Here is a 24,721-nt window from a genome sequence, read left to right as displayed (position 1 = left end):
AGAACCTTTAATCTCACAGTCAATCATATCATTCATTCTCCCATTATGAAAGTTTATTGTCATATATGTGTGCAATGGACAAATGCACCGAAATTCTTGCTTGCTGCAGCCAAACGGGCAGCACATACCAACTACATGCATTAAATTTCCACAGATTGTTCAACATGCCAAGATAGAGAAAAAGATGAATAATATACAATTATAAATACATAAATATTTACAGTTGCAGTTAGTAGAAGTAAAAGCAATACTGCAACAGAGCAAATATATTTTTTGGCTGTCTCAGGCTTGTTAAGACTTTGTGTTGTACGGGGAGGTTCAAGAGTGAAACAGCCTTTAATTAAATAAGGAAGGAAAAGAGATGCAAGGAGACGCAGCAGGCATAAGTAAAAATGACATGCTAACCCAAGTAAGTTGCAACACAACCTATAAGCAAGATAAACAGCAAATAAAAATAACAGGCAGACCAAAATGATCTATCAATTCAGAATGGCAGTTACCTCATCATCACTGAACATCAGCACTGTGGCACTTTAAAGCTGCATGCTTCATCTCCTGTTCTGCTCCCAATACAAGCACAATTGCATAGCCAAGTTCAGCTCCAATGCAATCTATAAATTCACTGACAACATCATTGCTGCTGGCCATATAATGGGAAATGAGTCAGAAAATAGGATGGTTGAGTGGTGCCAGAAAATTCTTTCTCTCAACTTCAGCAACACCAAAGAGCTTCTTGTGGGGTTTCAGAAGCAGATGGACTTCACAATCTTCATTAATGGGACAGCAGTGGAGAGGGTTAGTTCCTTCAAGCTCCTGGAGTCCACAGATTTGAGGGCCTCCTGGAGCTAGCACAATGAGTCAACAGTGAAGCCACACAAATGCCTCTACTTCCTCAGAAGTTAGAGGAGATTTATTATGTTGTTGAATCATCTTATTAAATTTCTAAATATAAAGTATAAAATCCACAGATGCTGGTGTCCAGTGCAATCCACAAAAGTGCTAGAGAAACTCAGTAGGTCACACACTATCCATAGAAAATAAAAGGAAGTCAGCATTTTGGGTCTGAGCACTTCTTTAAAAGTGCTGAAAATGAGACAAACACCTGAATAAAATGGTGGTAGAGGGGATAAGGAAAACAGGCCGACAGGTAAGAGGTAACATTATCTATTACCTCCCATCTGTATCCACCTATTACCTGCTCGCCTATGATCATCCCCATTCCCCTACCATGCACCACCTTTTTTGGCACACCTGAAGAAAGGCTCAGGCTCAATATGATGACCGCCTTCTACTTTCTATGGATGTTATGTGTCCTGATGAGTTTTTCCAAACCTTTGCAGGTGTACTGCGTAAAGTATACTGACCAGTTGCATCACAACCTGCTTTGGAAACTCAAGTGCCCAGGAATGCAGAAGGCTACAGAAAGTGGCAAACTTAGTCAAGTCCATCAAGGGCACTGACCTTCCATCCATTGAAAACATCTGTCCATGAAGCTTCCCCAAGAAGGCAGCCAACATCATCATTCCTTGCACTGTGGTTACAATCTCTTCTCTCTGCTACCTTTCGGCAGAAGATACAGAAGCCTTGAAGTCTGGCACCCCTCGGATCAAAAAGTTTTTTTTCCCCACCCCAAAAGGTACTTGAAGCTCCCTGTATTATTCTAACCTTAACTACAATCTCAATTTTTTGATAATGAATTTGAAGCTTTTGAATTTGCCAAATTGTTGCCTAACATTAAGCAGAATGGAGGGAATTCTTCTGTATCTCAACATGAGGGGGATCAAGAAAAATTGAAAGGAGAGATTTCATATGGGGGGGCAACCAAATTAAGTTCAAGTTGAAATTGATGATGATCAAGTTACCAGAGACCTTGAAGAAGCTTACCATACTTGATTGATTAAAGTTTACTTCTGATATTCCGTCTGGGGAGGCAGATTTTCTTTTTTTCCCCACTTTCCACTTCCGAGGCCTCGTGGCACCAGTGGTGAGGGCCACTTCTCTTTAATAAGGAAGTTGGCTCTGACCTAATCGGCATTTTGGGAGCTTTTTTCTTCTCTTTTTTTATTATTATTTTGGGGTTTCTTGCTTTCTTTCTTGGAGATGTTATGTTTTGAAATTTGGCTGTGGAGCTGGGATGTCCCGGAGTGGAGAGGGGAGTTTCATATTTAAAAAAAAAATTAAACTATGACAACAGTTTGAATTATGTAACGCTCAATAATCCAATTAAAAGAAAGAGAGTTTTGGCTCATATTTAAAAATTTAAAACGGATATTGCTTTTCTACAGGAAACCCATTTGACAGAGAAAGAGCATCAAAAGTTGAAAAAGGGAATGGGTAGGACAGGTTATAGCTTCATCTTTCAATTCTAAAGCTTGGGGTGTAGCTATTCTAATTTATAAAAATTTACAATTTAAATTGCAGTCAACAATTATTGATCCTTTTGGTAGATTTGTATTAGTGAATTGTCAGATTTATTCAGAACCTTGGGTTTTTATGAATATTTATGCTCCAAATGTTGAAGATGACAAATTTATTTCAGATGCTTTTCTTAATTTGGCACAAATATATGGAAATGTACTAATTGGTGGAGATTTTAACTGTTGCTTAGATCCAATTTTAGAGAGATTACAAAATCTCTGATTAAGATGAAGATAGCTAAAAAAAAATTACATTGATGGAAGAATTGAATTTGGTAGATATTTGGAGAAAATTGAATCCTAGAGAGAGGGATTATTCATTTTACTCTTATCAGTTTGATTCTTATTCTAGAATTGATATTTTTCTTAATTTTGGCTCATCTACAAGGAAGAATTGAGTATGTACAATATAAACCTAGAATTGTATCAGATCATTCATCATTGATGATGTCATGTTTAAATTCAGATAGAATTGAAACAGTTTATAGATGGAGGTTTAATTCATCATTGTTAAGAAATGTGGAGTTTTGTGACTTTATACGAAATCAAATACAGATTATATTTAGATACTAATGCTAATTCAGTTGATAATAAATTTGTTCTATGGGATGCGTTAAAGGCTTATTTGAGAGTTCAGATAATATGTTTTTCGACTCAGGTTAAGAATTGTCTTCAGGAAATAGATCAATTATAGAAAAAAATTATGACTTTGGAAAAAAATTACAAAAAACCTATCGGAGAAAAAGAGGTTAGAATTGGAGAATAAGAAAATGCATTATAATTCAATTCAGCCTTATAGGACGGAAAGATTGATTGATAGAACTAAACAAAAATATTATCAGTTGGGAGAACGGGCACATAAGGCAACTGAAAATAGAGCAAGCATCGATAGTTATTACTGTTAAAAAAATTCAAGAATTACTTATAAACTGCAAGATATAAATGATTCTTTTAGAGATTATACTAAATTGTACTCCTCTCAATCATTGAATAATGAAGACGAGATTGATGATTTTTTGCATAAGCTTCAACTACCATCTTTGAGTTGCCAAGCTCAGAAAGATTTAGACTCTGTTTAAGTTGAGAGAAGTTATTCAAGCTTTGAATTCTATGAAAAATGGGAAATCTCCTGGAGAGGATGGATTTATGTCTGAATTTTATAAAATATTAAAAATTTATTGATGCCTTTATTAATAGGAGTATTAAAACAAGCAACTGTAATTTGTTCACTACCTGAATCTTTTTCAAATGCTGTGATAACAGTAATACCTTGGGAGGATAAAGATTTATTAAAGCCGAAATCTTATAGACCTATATCATTACTCAATGTTTATTATATAATTGCTAAGAGTAAACGAATACTTATCAGAGTTAATCGATTTAGATCAGTCTGGATTTATGAAGAATAGACACTCTGCTGACAATATAGCAAAATTGATTTCATAGTACTCAAAAACAATTGGATCCGGCATTAGTTTTGTCATTAGATGCAGAAAAGGCTTTTGATAGATTGGAATGGAATTACTAATTTAAAGTTTTACAAAAATTTCAATTTGGGTCAAAATTTATTAATTGGATTAGGGCTTTATATAGAAGTCCTATGGCAACTTTCTTCATCTTTCCCTGAGACACGATCGGCGAGGCAAGGCTGTCCTTTATCTCCACATTGTTAGTCTTGGCAATTGAACCATTGGTGCAATTGATAAGACAAGATGTTGATATTAAGGGGATTAAAGTGAATAAAGAGGAATATAAAATTTGTCTTTTTGCAGATGATATAATAATTTATATACAGATCCAGAGAATTCTTTAGCTTTATTATATAAAAATTACAAGATTATGGTGCAATATTCGGTTATAAAATTAATTGGTACAAAAGTGAAATTATGTCATTGGTACAAGGAAATTATGACCGTTGTAAAGATGTAGCTCAATTTAGATAGACAAATAATCCAATTAAATATTTTGGTATTAGAATTGATAGAAATTTAGAAAATTTGTATAGCTTAAATTATATTCCATTATTTAATAAAATTAAAGAAGATTTAAATATATGGAATGGTTTACCCATTACTCTAATAAAGAGCATGAATTGTATTAAAATGAATATTTTTCCAAGGGTTCAGTAGCTTTTTCAATCTATTCCTTGTTTAGTGCCTCAAAAATTTTTTAAGGATCTTAATTTAGTTGTAAGAATTTTTTTATGGTAACCTAAGAAAAATGAATTGGGTGTCTCTGGAGAAATTGACTTGGAAATTTGAACTGGGTGGTTTACAACTTCCTCATTTTCAGAATTATTATAAAGCAGTGCAATTGAAATTTATTAATGCAATGTTTGATACGAGCAAATTTTCTATTTGGGCTAAAATAGAGTAGGATAAATTGACAAGAAGTTTATGCTTGAATTTATTTATAAATAGAATTCTAAATTATTAACTGGTTATAGACCCACCAATTCTGAAACATTTTATTGAAATATGGAATAAAGTTGATTATTAGATAGGTGGGAAAGGGAAGATTTTAGTGAAAATGCCTTTCTATCAGAATAACATTTTTTCTTTTACTGGAGACAGTCAGTTTTTAAAAACATGGAGTCAAATGGGGATTTAAAAAGTTGAAGAGTTTTGTCTTTTGATCAAATGAAAGAGAAGTTTCAAATTCATTCGTATACTTTCTTCTGTTATCAGGTTTTAAAAAAATTATTGGAAGAATTATGTCAAAGCTTAAAATTACCCAGGAAATCTTCTTTAGAATTATTACTTACTAAGGAAGATTCAAGTAAATTCGTTTCTGAGATGTATAAGTTAGTACAAAATAAAATGTCTAAATTAGATGTTCATAAATTGAGAATGAAATGGGAATTGGATTTGAATAGAAAGATAGATGAAAATGTTTGGAAAAATTTGTGTTAAGATAGTATGACTAAGGTCATAAATGTATGATATAGACTGGTGCAATATAATTTTCTACATCAATTATATTTAACCCCTCAGAAATTTTTTTTAAAGTTCAACTTAGTTCTTCGGATTTGTGTTTTAGGTGTGGTCAAGAAATAGGTATTTTCTTTCATTTGACTTGGATGTCCTCAGGTTAAAAGTTTTTGGTTACAAATTAAATTGTTTTTAGATCAGGCATTAAAAGTGAATTTACCTTTTGATCCATTGTTATTTTTATTAGGGGATATTAAGTTGATCACTTTAGGATTGAGAATGACTATGTATCAAATTGATTTTTACATTTGGCCTTGGCTGTTTCTAAAAAATGTTTAGCTATTACATGGAAGTCTGATTTGGTTTTAAGCATGAAAAGATGGCATAATGAAATGAAAGCTTGTGTTCCTTCAGAAAAGATAACATACAACTTGAGAGATAAATATTTTTCTTTGTTAAAAGTCTGGAGCCTATATTTAAAAACTATCAGTGTTAAAGTTTGATCCCTCGGTCTGCTTCAGTGGATGTCTCTGTTTCCGCAGCTAAAAAGATTGAATATGACTGTATTTATTGATGATCTGCTTTTTCTTTTCTCTGTAAGTGGGTAAGGGAGGAGGGGGGTATTAGTGGGGTGGTTGAGGGGGGGTGGGTTTTTTTTTTTAATTTAATCATGTGATGTCTGTATTAATATACTGTAATCAATGTTATGTTCTGTGATTTAAAATTTGAAATAAAATATTTAGAAAAAAACATCCTGGGGTTACTTGCATCAAAAATGAACCAACTACATGAAAATCTGGCAACAAGAGCAGGTCAGAGACTATCTTGTGGAGAGTGATTCATCTCTTGATTATCCATAATCCTTCCATCATGCCAGGAGTGCAGGCGCAGCTCCAACAACACTCAAGCAACTCACTGCCACTAGGGTCAAAGCACCTACGTTTTGGTATTCTATCTACCACCACTTTTTTTTCCCATCACCAATACATAGTGGCTGCAAAGTGTACAGTCTACAAAATATATTGGAGTTACTCACAGTTCTCCAATGGAACCTCACAAACCCACAATTTTTACAACCAAGGACAAGAGCTTCAGGAACATGGAACCACCAAGGTTTATACATTTCCCTTCAGTTATATATTAAACGACTTTGTAACAGGATCTAAATCCTGGAATTCTCTTCCCAGGTGCACTGAGGGAGTGCCTTCACCAGAAATGCTTCAAAGCAGTAGTTCACAACCACATTCTCAGTAACAAATCAGAATGGACATAAAGGGGGACAACGGTGATAAGGCAATACTGTCACATTACGGGAGCCCATCTCATGCTGCACAAAGGTCAAATGCACCAGTGCAGGTGCAGACCAAAAGTGCCCAGTACAATTTTTTTTTTTGAAGGTCATGATTTCAGCCAGAAATGATCAAGTGTTCTCATCTTAACTGAACTGCCACACAATGTCAGCAGATGGCACTGCTGCACACAGTTACAGTCTTGTTGGGAAATGCACACAGACCTGATAAGACAGCAGTCAAAAGATTTTATTTTCATCAAATATTTGACTAGTTCTGGTATACAGTATCTACATTGCGCATGGCCCAAGCTCCACGGATGGCCTTGTCATTTGGAATCAAAGCTTTACTTACCAGCATTGATGCAGGATACATAAATGATACTCTGCAAGATATCATGCACGTCACTGATGAGCTCAGCAATTCATCAGAAAACTTTCAACCCAATATTTTGGAGCAAGCCTCATCAACAGAATTAACTCTTATATTTGAAAGGAAATTGATCTTTATTCTAAATATTAAAAGCACACCAAAATAATAAAGCTAGATTAATGGTTCAACACCATAAAAGTACATTGGAAGAAATCCAAATCATTATGTACATTAATATAATTCCATTAAAAAAAAATCTCACCAAAATCCTTTGACAATCACTTTGCACTCAACTGGCAAATACACAGCACAATTAAGTAATTGATTAGTAATTCAAAACAAATATTAAGATAACTTGTATTTTATAGCCTGCCAAATTTTGTAATGAAATACGTGGACACACTCTTCCACCCCCCACCCCCCACCCCCCCCACACCCCACCCCCACCCCCACAACTTGGGATGAAAAACAACTGGAGGAACTCAGCAGGTCAAGCAGCATCTGTGGGGACAAGTGAATTGTTGAAATTTAGTGTTGAGACTACATGAGGACAAGAGACAATAAACAATAGGTGCTGGAGTAGACCAAATGGCCCGTCGAGCCAGCACCGCCATTTATCGGATCATGGCTGATCTTTCTCTTTCTATAACTAATCCCAGTCTTACCCCATAACCCTTAACTCCCTTGTCCACAAGAGCCTTATCCAACTCTCTCTGCCCCCACCACCCTCTGTGGCAATGCATTCCACAGATCCACAACTCTGGGTTAAAAAATATTCTCCTAATTTCTGTCTTAAATGGCCTTCCCTGTATTCTTAAACTCTGCCTCTAATCCTAGTCTCTCCCATCATTGGGAACATGTGCTCTGATTTCACCTTGTCTAGCCCCTTGATAATCCCAAATACCTCAATCATGTCTCCCCTCATCCTTCTAAAGTCCATCGCATATAATCCCAGTCTTTCTAACCTACCCGCGTATGTCAATCCTGCCATCCCAGGAACTAACCTTGTAAATCTGCACTGCACTCCCTCTATAGCAAATATGTCCTTTCTTAAATGTGGAGACCAGAACTGGACGCAATACTCCAGGTGAGCTCTCACCAGGGCCCTGTACAACTGCAGAGTGGAGAGGAAAGATAGCCAGTATAAAGAGGGGAGAGAACGAGTGAGGCAGGGATCATGAGGTGTTGGGAGGGGTGAAGAATGATGGACAGACAGAGCAAGATGGAATTTGCATTGGCTTCTCTCAACATTCCGAAAAAGTCATGGCTGGTGTTCCCCACTGATCTACTCTTCACACCAGCCTATTTCTCATTTGCATCCTCTTCTTCAATATCTTTGATGACAGAAACAGAGTGCCTATGGATGATATTCCGCTATCTTAATAACTACTTCCATGAACTCTTCCCTGTTTCAGTTTTGTCATCCTGTGCACGTGATATCCAAAATTATATCATTAGAACTCTCCTATAAAGGGGAAGTCTGGTGCCAACATTCTTTGAGGGTTTTGGTTATTATAATGTCAATGGGAATGACTAACAACACAAAATGAGAGTTGGGATACAAAGATTGTTTTTGGTTTAGCAATTAGTAAGTAGTGGGTTGACACAGGATTTAATTAAGTTTAAGACCTCAACAAAAATGATGATTTAGGTAAAGGGGGCAACTGTACTGCAGACATGAGTTAGTGAACAAGTTGTGAGGACAAAGAGCAGCAAAGGGATACAAGCAAGTGATCATGTTGGAAGATAAATTATCATAAGGGAGATTGTGCATGAAAAGAATGAATGAAATTGAAAATACAAATATGTGCAAAAATAGATCTAGTATATGAAACATTTAGTATGTGCATATTAATATAACAAGTAATACAGAAAGCTAATGGAATGCTGGCCTTCATTTCAAATTGTAAAAAAAGTAGCAAGTTTTTGATGGAGCTTTACAGGGCACAGGTAAGACTAAACATGGAGTATTTTGCACTGTTGACCTCTACAATTCAAGAATATGCTTGTAAAGGTGATCAATATGTTGATTCATGGGACAAAGGGGTTGATAGGTAAAGAAAGTAAAGCAGCCTGGACAAAAAGAGAAAGTGGGGGGGAAACAGGGTGGAAGAGTCAGAAAGTGGTGTTCAAGCCAAGACTGGCTCAGCCATGATCTTACTAAATTGGTCAACTCCTATTTGCTATGTTCTCATTAAAGGTTGAACAAGATTGGGTCAAAACTTATTGCAGCACACAAGAACAACTAATGATCTTAATGAAATGTAAGATTTTGAAGGAAGTTAACAGAATGGATGCTGAGATTCCCCACATGGACATATCAGGAATGAGAGCCATAGTTTCAAAATGGAAGATGCCCATTTTAGACAGAGAAAAAATTCATCTCTCAGAAAATAGCAAGTCTTTGGAATGTTGTATTCCAGACACCGATTCAGAGTACTTCACAGTCTTTAAATTGAAGACTGATGAAACAAACTGCAGGGGGGTTGCAAGTTAAGGTAAAGAGCAGTGAAGTGGCGTTGTCACTTGTAGAGGGTGCCAAGGTCACTGAAGGCTTCCTGATCATGTTGGAAGGTTAGATCTGGAGCTTGGGTTGCTGATGGTTTGGACTGAGGTCTAAGGCTGCGGGACTGCCGGAGGTGAATCCATAGACATTCAGTGACTCTGAGAGGACTCTCTTTTTCTTCTCTTTCTCCGACTGTAAGAGGTGCCTGGAAATTTCTGCTGATGGTGAACCTGTCAGCCTTACTGCAGACAAAAGCAAATTTCCTGTAATATTACATCTGTTTACTACATGACAATCAAGGAATCTTGAAGTCTAAGATGGGATCAACTGTGGTCTTGTTGCAGGGTCAACTCATGCTTCTGGATCTTAACTAATTTCATTTATTTCAGATGTCATTTTAATCTGTGCTGTTCTTCCAATTTATCAGATTGCTCTGCTGTGATGACAACTGACAACTCATGAATCATCAGATTGATGCCTTCATCACAGGGATGGCCAAACCTTTTTATTTGTGGATCACATTCAGAAAAATATAAGGAGGCCCAGCCCAAACAATATTAAGCCCAGCAGGTTTCAACTGTCATCGTCTCCTTCAACAGGCTGAGCAGTTAGACTCAAATTGAAAGGGGTCACTCAATCTGTACTGAGAGAAGATAAGAGAAATTGCAGGCACTGGAAACTCAAATGAGATGAGGTAGTCAACCTTTAGAATTCTCTACTTCAGGATGAGGTCCAGAGGACCTGTTCCTGTGCTATTCTACGTTCTCCGAGGATTTGGTCTTTCTGCATATTCAAGACAGAGATCAAGCTTCAGGGAATCAAGGAATAAAGGAAAAGAAGAGCAGAATGACATGGAGATAAAAATCCACCAATAAGCCAAAAGGCCCTTCATTGACAAAATTGAACCAGATCCACATACTAATGCTTGGAAGGTTTGCAGGTGACCCTCATGTTACTGAAACCACAAACACCTTCAATCTGGAAATAACAAGTTTCTACTTCAAAATATTTTTCAACTTGTGTGACGTGAATTTCTGGAAATTTACCTTCTTTATAAATGCACCCCATCCCAAAAATGCTTGGTTTCTTGTTCAACTGTTGCAGAGCACTCGAGGGATGGGTTTAGCATCACCACCCTGTTAATTTCACTCCTAAATTCATTGTAAATTTCTTTGTTATAATTTCATATTTAGGATCAATTAAAAAGATCAAATGATAACTCCTACTTTATGCTTCATAACAAGGACTGTTGCCATCACAACAAACACATCCAGTGAATAATCTGGAATAAGATCAGAGTTTTAAATTCACTTCTTGTATTTTAATCATATACAAAAGGTGAGCAAACAGAACAAGTCATTGGATTTACAGATTACATTTCAACAAACACTTTGGATACTTTATTTGGAATCATCATCTGTCTTCCACCAGTTAATTATTATGCAAATACAACTCAAAAATCATGAATTCTTGAACCAAATTAGATCAAGCATCTTCAATTTTTTTTTGTTCCATGCTTTTCTCGAACAGAGCATCATTCTGAGCTAATTGGCATTCATAATAATTTTATACACTTTTTAAATTGCTAGTAATAAACAGATCCTACTTGTCAAATTTGGGGGTTCTCAATAATGCAGGAGTTCTGACCCTCCTAAACATCCAGACTTCAAAATTCAAGCACAACAATCACCAAACAAATACAGCTGAAAATACAAGTCCCTGGGTTACAAATGAGATCCATTCCTCCGTTGGTCTTTAATTTGAAATTGTAGATAAGTTGGAACAGATACATACAGTTCTTATTGAGGATCAGTTAGTCAAATGTTTGTCTTAGTACTGCAAAAAAAATTAATGAAATATCTTAAAACAGTTTAGATAGATCAAAAATGTTTTTAAAAAATCATGATTAAAATTTAACACTCTCGTTCCATCAATGTCTTACAACTGGAAGGGGCATTCATGAGGTAACATTATGCGCATGCACCAATTGAGGGCACAATTTGTTCATCTGTATGAGTTGTCAGTTAGTCAGATGTTCATAACCCGGGACTCCCTGTACCTGGATTCAAGCAAGGCCTTGCTATTTCAATTAACCCCCTGGGCTATGGATCAATTTGCATTCTGCAATTACTTTATTGAAGTGTTTATTTATTTCCCCATTAAAAATGGTCAACAAATTTACTCTAAGCAATAAAACAACCAGGAACAATTCATATTGCAGTTGCAAAAGCACAAAAAACTCTCAACTGTTCCACCTTTCCTAAAGCCAGCAACTGAGGTATAGATCATGCCTATAGTTACTTTAAAGTTTTGCAAAAGTAACTTTTCTTCATTAGTCCAAGTCTTTCTCACCAGTTGATGTCAGCACATCAAAATTGTTGAAAGTTCAGCAAATAGAACCATAGAGCATTACAACACAGAAAAAGGCCTCTTCAGCCCTTTTAGTCTGTGCTGATCCATTTTGTTTCCCAGTCCAAAGTCCTCCAGGTACCTGTCCAAATTCTTCTTAAATGCTAAAATTGAGCCCACATTCACCACTTCAGCTAGCAGCTCATTCCACAATCCCGCCACTGTGTGTGAAAAAGTTCCCCCTTACATTTCCCCTTTCACTCTCAACCCAAGTCCTCTGGTTCTCACCTACCCTCAGTGGAAAAAAGTCTATATACATTTACTCTGTCTATCCCACTCATAATTTTAAATACTTCTATCAAATATCCCCTCAGGGAATAAAATCCTAATCTGTTTGACTTTTCCCTGTATCTCAGTTCCTTAAGTCAAAGCAATAAATCTTTTCTGCACACTTTCTATCTTATTGATATCTTTCCAGTAGTTGGGTGACTAAAACGGCACACAATACTCCAAATTTGGCCTCACCAATATCTTATACAATTTTACCATTACATCCCAACTCTGAAAATCAAAACTTAGATATAGATTCAGATTTACTGTGAGAAAACACACATAACATCACATACAACCCTGAGATTCATTTTCTGCAGGTGAGGCAGAATTACCACTTATTGGTAGTGCAAAAAAAAAATACAGTGTATACATGCAAACTGGAAACAGTTAACGAATGTGAACAAACTGACTGCGCAAAACAGAATTTTTTTTAATTTATTTATCTATTTATTTATTTATTTTTTAAATCGCTAAACTGCATAAGTAAGAGTCCTCAAACAAGTCCCTGGTTGAGTTTGTTGTTGTGGAGTCTGATGGTAGAGGGGTAGCAGTTGTTCCTGAACCTGGTGGTGCAAGTCTTGTGGCACCTATACCTCTTTCCTGATGGCAGCAGCGAGAGCAGAGCGTGTGCTGGGTGGTGTGGATCCTTGGTGATTGCTTCTGTTCTCTGACAGCAGTGGTCCCTGTGTAACGATAGTCATCATGGTTGCAATGCAACTAGCAATGACTTACTGTTTGATTAGACTTGGCTGCCAGCAAGGGGCTGACACACAGTATACAGGATCTGTAATGGAGGCTTGCAGTCTCATGGCATGCCTCATGGTGCTGTTTACAACAACTTTAAAGTAAAGAATCTTTTCCTTCATCCATGTGTTGTCCGAGAACTCACACTTACGAATACAAGATGAAACATGTCAGAAGTAGAATGAAGGAAATTAAAAGGAAATACTTTAAATCTAAAGTCAGCAACTGATAAGTGAAGAGAAACTAACACAGTTAAAAATGGAAGGATTACACCCACCAGTGAAACTTCAGCTGACAGGTAATGTGGCTGAAAATTGGAACAGATTTGTATTTAGTGACAGTCGAAGCTGACGAGAAAAGTGAAAGCATCGGTTTTCTTACATGTCGTGGGTGATGAAGCCCAGAAATGTTTCAACTTCACATTTGCTGCTGAAGGAGACAAAATGAAACTGTAAAAAATAATGGAACAGTTTTAGGCATACTGCATACCTAAACGTAACGTGATGTTTGAGAGGCACACATTGTTCACATATATACAGAAAACGGAAGAAAGTATTGATCAGTATGCGGCTGAATTGAGAAACAGAAGCAAAATGTGTGAATTTGGTGGACTGATCGACTCACTGATAAAAGACAGACTTGTGTGTGGTATTCCAGATAATAGTCTAAGGGAAAGACAGTTAAGAGAGCAAAGTCTCAACCTGGAAAAAGCCATAACATTCTGTAGGGCTACAGAAACTGTAAAAATGCAGGCAAAAGAGTGAAACTAGCTACAACATGGAAGCAGTGAGCAAGAACAGACAAGCCATTTGACAAAAAGTGTGCCAAAGTGGAAAGAGAGGCGTGGCCAGCTAAGAAAAAGTGGAGAGGACAATCAAAAGCCATGTCGTTGATGCAGTACACAACACCAAAAAACTGTCAGCATATGGTAAAACATGCTATATGTGCAACAAAAGCAACCATTATGCCTGTTGCTGTAGGAACCAAGTGCAACAAAGCAAGGTTCATGCAGTAGATGAAAGGGAGATAGAGGAATTTTCTGTAGATGTTGTGATGGAGAACAAGAAAGAAAACAGAAACTGGATGTTGCAATTAAAAGTGAATGATACATACATTTCAGTTAAATTGGATACTGGAGCACAAATTAATGTAATATTAGAGACTGATTTTAAGAAGATTAGACCAAGATATGAAACAAAAGTGAAGGTGACAGGATATTCAGGTACTGATATACCCGTGCAAGGAGAGTGCATGGTCAAAGTGAAACACAAGGACAAAGAGCACATGCTAGCATTCATCGTGGGTACCAAAGGATGTACAGGCAATACTAGGTTTAACAGCCTTTGAGAAATTGAACCAGAGTTAAAACAAAAGTCCTCCTTGTGGAAACCGAAGGAGAGATAGTCTATGATGAACTCATGGAAGAGTACAATGACCTATTTCAGGGTCTAGGCTGCCTTACAGGAGAACACACGATCAGAGTAGATAAACGTGTGCCATCAATAATACATCTATGCAGAAAAGTTCCATTTACACTTCAAACGCAACTAAAGGCTGAGTTGGACAGGATGGAAAGCCTGAACTTGATTCAGAAGATAGATGAGCCAATGGAGTGGGTAAGTTCACTCGTTGCTGTGGACAAAAAGAAATGGAAAGCTTAGAATTTGCCTGGATCCAAAAAACAGAGCAATAAAGAGAGAACACTTTAAGCTTCTGATGCATGAATAAGTCATGTCACTTTGCAAATGCAAAATTTTTCATCAAGTTGGATGCATCATCAGGATTTTGGCAGTTAAAATTGGATGAAGCAAATTCAAGACTGTGCATGTTCAATAGTCCATTTGGCAGATACAGATTCCTAAGGTTACTATTCGGAATTGCCTCAGCTCTTGATGTGTATCACAAAACTATCCATATGAGCACCTGGACAGAGTTGATACCTCAATGCATGACATGACAGTATGGGGAACCATGTGAATGGAGCACGATGAGAGATTAAGGAAAGTGCTGGAAGCAACAAGGAAAGCAAACCTGAAGCTGAATAGAGAGAAATGCCAGCTTGGGGTGACAGAAATAACATTTGTAGGAGATATTATTGGCAGTAAGGGCATTAGACCAGATCCCAGAAAGGTGTCTGCCATTGGGAACATGCCATGGCCACAATGCAAAAAGGACAGACAAGAGGTTTAATGGACTGGTCAACTATATGGGTAAATTCATCTCCAACCTCTCATAAAAGACGGCTCCATTGAGAAGACGAACAGAAAAGAACATTGAATGGGAGTGGAATCATGACCATGAAAAGTCATGGAGGGAACTAAAGAAACTGCTTACAAAGGAACATGTTCTGAGGTTTTACAATCCAGCGAGACCCATTAAAATATCATCAGACACATCTCAGTGGGCTCGGTGCAGTTCTTCTGCAAAAATATGATGACTGGCAATCAATTGCATAAGCATCACGCTCAATGACAGACACGGAGATGTGATACGCTCAAATTGAAAAGGAGCTGCTCAGCATTGTACACGCCTGTGAAAGATTTCATCAGCTTGTGTCAGGACAAGCAATTAGTTTAGAGACTGACCATAAGCCCTTGATTGCATTGTTCCAAAAGCCATTAAATGAATGTCCACTTAGAATACAAAGAATGATGATTAAGCTGCAATGCTATACACTGAATGTGGCATACACTCCGGGTAAGCTAATATACACAGCAGACACGTTGTCTTGTGCTGTTGACACAAGAGAGCTCGCCAACACCAAAATGATGAAGAAGTGAATGCCTTCGTGGACATAATCACAAGTGCTCTGTCCATATCAGATGCAAAAATGGAACTCATAAAGGCAGAGACAAACAAAGATGAAACACCGAGACAACTGAGAAAAAACATCTTGGATGGATGGCCCCACATGAAGCAAGACTGCTCACCTGATGTTTCAGAGAACTGGAATTGCAGGGTGGAACTATCAGTAGTTGAAGACATCATATACAAAGGAAGAAAAATCCTTATCCCAAAGAGCCCGAGAAAAGAGATGCTAAAAAAGGATCCATGGAGGACATCTTGGAATCGAAAAGTGTAAGAAAAGAGCACGAGAGGTGATGTACTGGCCAAAAATCAACAATGATATAACAAATGAAATGTCAAACTGTACAATATGCCAGAAATATCAAGCAAGCAATCCTGCAGAACCACTAAAGCCACACCCAGCACCATACAGACCTTACCAAAAGGTAGGCGCTGACCTATTCAAATGTCAAGGTAAGGACTATTTTAAAAAAAACTCCTGTAATAGATTGAGGTAGCACTATCTTTATTTGCTCTTCAACTTTTAGTGTATGTAAATGTGAAAACACAAATTTTAAAAATGTTAACATTGTTGATAATAATGAAAATCTAAGTTATTGGTGTTAAAGTTAAAATTGTAGTTATACAAAGAAAACATGCGAATTAAAAGAAAGCTATTTTTGTTTTAAGAAAGAGAGATGTAATGATAGTGATCAGGCCTTACTGGTTAATTAGACTTGGCTGCCAGCAGGGGGCCAACACACAGTGTGCAGGATCTGTAATGGAGACTTGCAACCTCCTGGCATGCCTCATGGTGCAGTTTACAACAACTTGAAAGAAAAAAAACCTTTTCCTTCATCCATGTGTTGTCTAAGAACACACACATATGAATACAAGATGAAATACCCTGTAGAATCTAATGAGAAGGGTTTTGCCTCTGATGTCCTGGGCTGTGTCCACTACATTTTGGAGTGCTCTAAGCTCAAGGGTATTGATGTCCCCATATCATACAGTTACACAGCTCGTCAGCACACTTTCCACACATCTGTAGAAATTTGCAATGATTTATGGTGTTATACCTCCGCAAACTCCTGAGGAAGTTGAGGAGCTGAAGTGGTTTGTTCATGATGCCAATAGCAGGTTGGGTTCTCAAAACATCTTCTGAGATGATGACTCTCAAGAATTTAAATTTGCTCACTCTCTCTACCTAGTGATCCCAATGATCACTAGATTGTATACCTCTGGCTTTCCCCTCCTGAAGTCAACAATCACCTCCTTAGTTTTGGTGGCATTGAGTGCAAGGTCATTGGTGGTGCATCTTTATGAAGGCCAAAATGCCAAAGCTCTTTTTACAACTCTATCTACCTGTGATGCATCTTTCATGAAATTATGTATCTGTATTCCCATATCCCTCTGTTTTACTGCACTCTTTAGTGCCTTGCCATTTACCATGAATGAACCAAATGGTTTACAATCTGCTTTACAGCCTTTAGATCAGTGTCCTGCAAATTCATCTGCTCCTCTATAGACTTTCCGGACCTTGCATTTCCAGTCCTGATAATTCAATTGGCACCATTCTATGGAGGTACACCCTAATTAGTGGAATTTCAAGAACATCTGTGCTATCAGGCCAGGATCAGAATAGAGTTGAGAAGGAAGCCCACATTGGTGAAGAAAAATTGACAGTACATGTGCCAAATTTAAGTTCTGCAGAATTGAAGGGTTATGAATGCTGTCTCTCTGTTCAGGAAAGGCAGCAGAGATAACCAAAGAAATTATGGACCAGTGAGACTTTAGCAGTGGGCAAGTTGTTGACAAAGATCCTGAGAGACAGGATATAAATATTTAGAGAGGCGTAATATGATTGAGGATAGTCAGCATAGCTTCGTCAGGGGAAAGCCATGATTCATATGCCTAATTGATTTCTTTGAGGATGTAACAAAGAAAATTGATGAAGGTAGAGCAGTTGATAGAGAGAATATGGATTAATATATAGCATTTGACAAGGTTCTCATGCAAGCTCATTTGAAAGTAGGGAAGTATGGATCTAAGGAGGTCATGCTATTTGGCTTACCCACAGAAGGCTGAGGGTGATTGAAGATGGTTTGTATTCTGCATGGAGGTCAGTGACCAGTGGTGTTCCACAGGGATCTGTTCTGGGACCTTTCCTCTTTGTGATTTTTATAAATGACCTGGATGAAGAAATGCAAGGGTGGGTTAGCAAATATGCGGATGGCACAAAGGTTGGTGGTATTGTGGATAGTCTGGAGGGCTGTCAAAGGTCAGAGTGGGACATTGATAGGATGCAGAGCTGGGCTGAGAAGTGGCAGATAGAATTTAACCCAGAAAAGTGTGAAATGATTCATTATAAGAGGTCAAATTTGAAGGTAGAATATGTTAATGGAAGGATTCTAAGTTGCGTGGAAGAACAGAGTTGATAGTGTTGTTAAGACTGGTGTGTTGGGAGGAGTCACGTGATGGAGTAGTGGCCGGACGGTGAACTCCAACCCTCTCCAGAAAAGTCGGAAAAAACAAAGGAAAACACAAAGGCACAAAAATAAAAATTAAAGAAAAGTGAGTATAAAGGTGGAAAGAAGATGGCGACGAAAAAAGAAAAATCGAAATCAACGGTAAGAAGAGAGGAAGAGAAGACAACGGAAGAAGAAGGAGAAGGCCTTACCTGTTCGAAGAGGCCCACGGTGGAGAGAGAAACCCGCTCCCTCAGGTCGGTAGAAAGTGGACTACAAAAATGGCTCGCTGAGCCGAGTAAAAGTGCGCAACCGCGCATGCGAGACTCCTCGCGCATGCGCAATGCGCATGCAAAAAAACACACCGACGGGAGGGGTGACCAGCTGGGGAGTCGATCTCCACAGCCGGCAATGACAGCTGCAGAACACCTGCAGCAAGAGGAGAACATAGAAGACAACGAAGAGTACAGTGAAATAGAAGAAGAAGGGAAAGGCAAGATAAAGGATATACTTTCTCTTATTAAAGAATACATGGAGTCATTTAAAGAATGGCAAGCGCAAGATTTAATGATTTAAGAAGAAAGCAGCAGTAGAAATGGAGGTAGAGGACTTAAAAAGAAATTGGAGGAATCTAATAAAAAAGTTATCTTCTTCTTCTTCTTCTTCTTCTTTGGCTTGGCTTCGCGGACGAAGATTTATGGAGGGGGTAAAAAGTCCACGTCAGCTGCAGGCTCGTTTGTGGCTGACCAGTCCGATGCGGGACAGGCAGACACGATTGCAGCGGTTGCAAGGGAAAATTGGTTGGTTGGGGTTGGGTGTTGGGTTTTTCCTCCTTTGCCTTTTGTCAGTGAGGTGGGCTCTGCGGTCTTCTTCAAAGGAGGCTGCTGCCCGCCAAACTGTGAGGCGCCAAGATGCACGGTTTGAGGCGTTATCAGCCCACTGGCGGTGGTCAATGTGGCAGGCACCAAGAGATTTCTTTAGGCAGTCCTTGTACCTTTTCTTTGGTGCACCTCTGTCACGGTGGCCAGTGGAGAGCTCGCCATATAATACGATCTTGGGAAGGCGATGGTCCTCCATTCTGGAGACGTGACCCATCCAGCGCAGCTGGATCTTCAGCAGCGTGGACTCGATGCTGTCGACCTCTGCCATCTCGAGTACCTCGACGTTAGGGGTGTGAGCGCTCCAATGGATGTTGAGGATGGAGCGGAGACAACGCTGGTGGAAGCGTTCTAGGAGCCGTAGGTGGTGCCGGTAGAGGACCCATGATTCGGAGCCGAACAGGAGTGTGGGTATGACAACGGCTCTGTATACGCTTATCTTTGTGAGGTTTTTCAGTTGGTTGTTTTTCCAGACTCTTTTGTGTAGTCTTCCAAATGCGCTATTTGCCTTGGCGAGTCTGTTGTCTATCTCATTGTCGATCCTTGCATCTGATGAAATGGTGCAGCCGAGATAGGTAAACTGGTTGACCGTTTTGAGTTTTGTGTGCCCGATGGAGATGTGGGGGGGCTGGTAGTCATGGTGGGGAGCTGGCTGATGGAGGACCTCAGTTTTCTTCAGGCTGACTTCCAGGCCAAACATTTTGGCAGTTTCCGCAAAGCAGGACGTCAAGCGCTGAAGAGCTGGCTCTGAATGGGCAACTAAAGCGGCATCATCTGCAAAGAGTAGTTCACGGACAAGTTTCTCTTGTGTCTTGGTGTGAGCTTGCAGGCGCCTCAGATTGAAGAGACTGCCATCCGTGCGGTACCGGATGTAAACAGCGTCTTCATTGTTGGGGTCTTTCATGGCTTGGTTCAGCATCATGCTGAAGAAGATTGAAAAGAGGGTTGGTGCGAGAACACAGCCTTGCTTCACGCCATTGTTAATGGAGAAGGGTTCAGAGAGCTCATTGCTGTATCTGACCCGACCTTGTTGGTTTTCGTGCAGTTGGATAATCATGTTGAGGAACTTTGGGGGACATCCGATGCGCTCTAGTATTTGCCAAAGCCCTTTCCTGCTCACGGTGTCGAAGGCTTTGGTGAGGTCAAAAAGTTATAGAGACACAAGAACTGTTAGCTCAGAAAATAGATATAATGGAAAATTATAACAGAAGAAATAACATAAAGATAGTGGGCCTTAAGGAAGATGAAGAAGGCAAGAATATTAGAGAGTTTATACAAGATTGGATCCCCAGGATCCTAGGATGTCAAGAACTACAGCAAGAAATGGAAATAGAAAGGGCACATAGAGCAGTGGCCTTTAGACCACAACCACAACAAAAGCCAAGATCTATTTTAGTAAAATTCCTAAGATATACTACAAGAGAAAAGGTACTGGAGAAGACAATGGAAAAAGTAAGAGAGGGCAACAAGCCACTGGAGTACAAAGGGCAAAAAATCTTCATTTATCCAGATATAAGTTTTGAACTCCTGAAGAAGAGAAAGGAGTTCAATACAGCAAAGGCGATTTTATGGAAGAAAGGGTATAAATTTATACTAAAGCATCCAGCGGTATTGAAAATATTTATTCTAGGACAACAAAACAAACTATTCTCGGATCCAGAGGAAGCACGAAAATTTGCAGAACAAAATAGACTGAGGGATGAAGACGTGTAACGAGAGTACAAAAGACTGCGAACTAAAAAGACACATAAGTTTTGAACTCCTGAAGAAGAGAAAGGAGTTCAATACATCGAAAACGATCTTATGGAAAAAAAAACTATTCTCGGATCCAGAGGAAGCAAGGAAATTTGCAGAACAACTACAAAACAACTAGAGAGATGAAGATATGTAATAAGAGTAAAAATGACCACGATTTATATGTATGTGGGTAAAGAGGTATATGTGTGTATATGTATAATGTGCATACATGAATGTATCCGTATTTAGAGGAAAATATAGATAGTATAGACAAGAATTAATAAGGGAAGGAAATGGAATAGAGGGAGGGAATTAAAAGAGTGACCTTTGTTACATATGAAAAGTGAAATCTTTTCTGGGGGGGCTGGGTGGAGAGGAGTTGCGGTCACTGCAAAATCAGCTGACGCTTGCAAGTGAATTCGCAAATCCAAATGGAGAGGGGAGATGTGGTTGTCCGACAAGGGATAAAGGACAACTCAGGAGGGGAAGGAGAGATTGGGGCTAAAGAAGTTTTAAATAGGAGAATAAGGAAAATGTTTGATGTTTTAGGAATGTTGTCTTATAAAGGGTTCAAAACAAGAAAACAGAAATGGATGAGAAGGAAAGGTAATGATGGAGAAACGGAAAGGGAAGATAAACAAAGTATAAAATGGCTACGTTGAACTATATGACTTTAAATATTAATGGAATACATAACCAAATTAAAAGGAAGAAACTGCTAAATTTACTGAAAAAATAAAAAATTGATATAGCATTTGTGCAAGAAACACATTTAACTGAATTGGAGCACAAGAAATTAAAGAGAGATTGGGTAGGACATGTAACAGCAGCATCGTATAATTCAAAAGCAAGAGGAGTAGCTATATTAATTAGTAAAAATGTGCCATTTAAAATAGAAGAGGAAATAATAGATCCAGCAGGGAGATATGTAATGATAAAATGTCAGATATATTCGGAGTTTTGGTATCTACTCAATGTATATTCACCTAACGAAGAAGATCAAAAGTTTATGCAAGATATCTTTTTGAAGGTAGCAGATATGCAAGGGAACATATTAATAGGAGGGGATTTCAACCTGAATTTGGATTCAAATATGGACAAAACTGGGAAAAAAATTAATAGAAAGAACAAAGTAACCAAATTTATAATTAAATCGATGGAAGAAATGCAACTTTTGGATATATGGAGGAAACAACACCCAAAGGAAAAGGAATATTCATATTACTTGGCTAGACATAAAACATACTCAAGAATAGACCTATTTTTGTTATCAGCTCGTATGCAAGATAGAGTAAGAAAAGCAGAATATAAAGCTAGAATACTATCGGACCATTCACCCTTAATATTGTCAGTAAAGTTAGAGGACATCCCTCCAAGAATGTATAGATGGAGATTAAACCCCATGTTACTTAAAAGGCAGGATTTTAGAGAATTTATTGAAAAACAAATAAAAATGTATTTTGAAATAAATACGGAATCAGTGGAAGATAAGTTTATACTATGGGATGCAATGAAAGCATTCATTAGAGGGCAAATAATAAGTTATGTAACCAAGATGAAGAAGGACTATAATCAGGAAACAGAGCAGTTGGGAAGGGAAATAGTAAATATAGAAAAAGAATTAGCAATGAAGGAAGATACAACTAAAAGAAGAGAATTGGCAGATAAAAAAATAAAATATGAAACACTACAAACATATAAGGTGGAGAAGAATATAATGAAGACAAAACAGAAATATTATGAACTAGGTGAAAAAACGCACAAAATCCTAGCATGGCAGCTTAAGACAGAACAAGCTAAGAAAATGGTATTGGCATCAAGGAAAAAAGACAAACAAATTACATATAATCCAAAAGAAATTAAGGAAAACTTTAGAGAATTCTATGAACAATTATACCGAACTGAAAACGAAGGGAAAATAGATGAATTTCTGACTAAAATTGAACTACCAAAACTACAAATAGAGGAACAAAATAAATTAACAGAGCCATTTGGAATAGTAGAAATACAAGAGATAATAAAAAAATTACCAAATAATTAGACACCAGGAGAGGATGGATTCCCAATAGAATTCTACAAAACATTTAAAGACTTATTAATTCCGCCCCTCCTGGAAGTAATCAACCAGATTGATAAAACACAAAGCTTACCAGATTCATGTAAAACAGCAATAATTACAGTAATACTAAAGCAAGGGAAAGATCCACTCACACCAGCGTCATATAGACCAATATCTTTACTTAACACAGATTATAAGATAATAACTAAACTATTAGCAAACAGATTAGCAGAGTATGTACCGAAAATTGTAAATTTAGACCAAACTGGATTTATCAAAAAAAGAAACACAACAGACAATATTTGTAAATTTATTAACAATTCATGCAGTAGAAGGGAATAAAGCACCTACAGTAGCAGTTGCTTTAGACGCAGAGAAGGCCTTTGACAGAGTAGAATGGAATTATTTGTTCAAAGTATTGCAAAAATTCAGTTTACCGGAGAAGTATATTAATTGGATTAAAGCATTATATAAGGGACCGTTAGCGAAAGTGACAGTAAATGGACATGTATCAAAGCAATTTAACCAAAACAGGTCAACACGGCAGGGATGCCCACTATCACCTTTATTGTTTGCGTTAGCTATAGAACCACTAGCAGAATTGATAAGAACAGAAAATAATATAAAAGGAATAAAAATAAAAGACAAGGAATATAAAATCAGTTTATTTGCGGATGATGTTAAAGTGTACTTAACAGAACCAGAACTATCAATAAAAGAATTATATAAGAAATTGAAGGAATATGGAGAAGTGTCGGGTTACAAGATAAACGTAAATAAAAGTGAGGCAATGCCTATGAATAATGCGGATTTCTCAAAATTTAAGAAGGAATCACCATTTAGATGGCAAATGCAAGCAATAAGATACCTAGGTGTACAAATAAACAAAAAGCTCGGCCAACTATATCAACTCAATTATTATCCACTAATGAAAAAATTACAGGACGATTTAGAGCATTGGAAAGATTTACCACTAACACTAATAGGAAGGATAAACTGTATTAAAATGAACATTTTTCCAAGGATATTATACTTATTTCAGGCACTGCCAATACAACTGACAGAGAAATTCTTCAAGGAGTTAAAGAATATAATAAGGAAATTTTTATGGAGAGGGGGGAAACCGAGGATAGCACTAGATAAATTAACAGAATGGTATAAACAAGGAGGCTTACAACTGCCAAACTTTAAAAATTATTATAGAGCCGCACAATTAAGATACCTATCAGATTTTTATCAAACAAGGGAAAAACCAGATTGGGCGAGATTAGAATTAGATAAAATAGGGGAAAAGATACCTGAACACATATTATATAAATGGGATGAAAAATTGGTACAACATAGAACTTCTCCAGTATTACATCATCTCCTCAATATTTGGAAGATTCATGTAGAAAGAAATAAAACAAATTATCAATTACCAAAACTAATATTGACACAATACAAGTTACTCCCTTTTACAATAGATAACCTTTCCTTTAGAGAATGGGAAAAAAAAGGGATTAAAAGAATAGAAAATTGTTTTTCAGGAAATAGATTCTTATCCTTTGAACTAATGAAAGATAAGTACAATATAACTCAAGATACAGCGCTCGCATATTACCAATTGAGATCCTACTTGAAGGATAAATTAGGAAGCAGTTTGAGTTTGCCAGAGGGAAGTAACCTTGAATATGTGATTACAGATACAATGATAATCAAAAGATTTATAACAAATATGTATATTAAACTGCAAGAAAAGGAGAATGAGGAAACAAATGGTAAAACTAAACAAAAATGGGAACAAGATTTAAATATAAAGATAAAAAAGGAAACATGGGAGAAGTTATGCTCCGGAACGATGAGAAATACA

At 37.5% G+C, this 24,721-nt stretch overlaps 1 protein-coding gene and 1 long non-coding RNA gene across 15 annotated transcripts in view; both read right to left on the bottom strand.

Annotated features, from left to right (window-relative positions):
• The window catches only part of LOC138761675 (double-stranded RNA-specific editase 1-like), a 400,374-nt gene that overhangs the window by 260,885 nt on the left and 114,768 nt on the right, over nt 1-24,721 (bottom strand). The gene's annotated exons all lie outside the window — the stretch shown is intronic.
• LOC138761676 (uncharacterized) lies at nt 10,860-22,885 on the bottom strand. The gene is made up of 3 exons (XR_011356425.1): nt 22,841-22,885; nt 13,322-13,369; nt 10,860-11,350 (listed from the first exon to the last, which is right to left on the bottom strand). It is a non-coding gene; the product is annotated as an uncharacterized lncRNA (long non-coding RNA).

The sequence above is a fragment of the Narcine bancroftii genome, chromosome 4 (genome assembly GCF_036971445.1).
Source record: "Narcine bancroftii isolate sNarBan1 chromosome 4, sNarBan1.hap1, whole genome shotgun sequence".
Lineage (NCBI taxonomy): Eukaryota > Metazoa > Chordata > Chondrichthyes > Torpediniformes > Narcinidae > Narcine > Narcine bancroftii.
The sequence above is the reverse complement of the archived record's forward strand: the minus strand, read 5'-3'. Positions and strand labels throughout refer to the sequence as shown.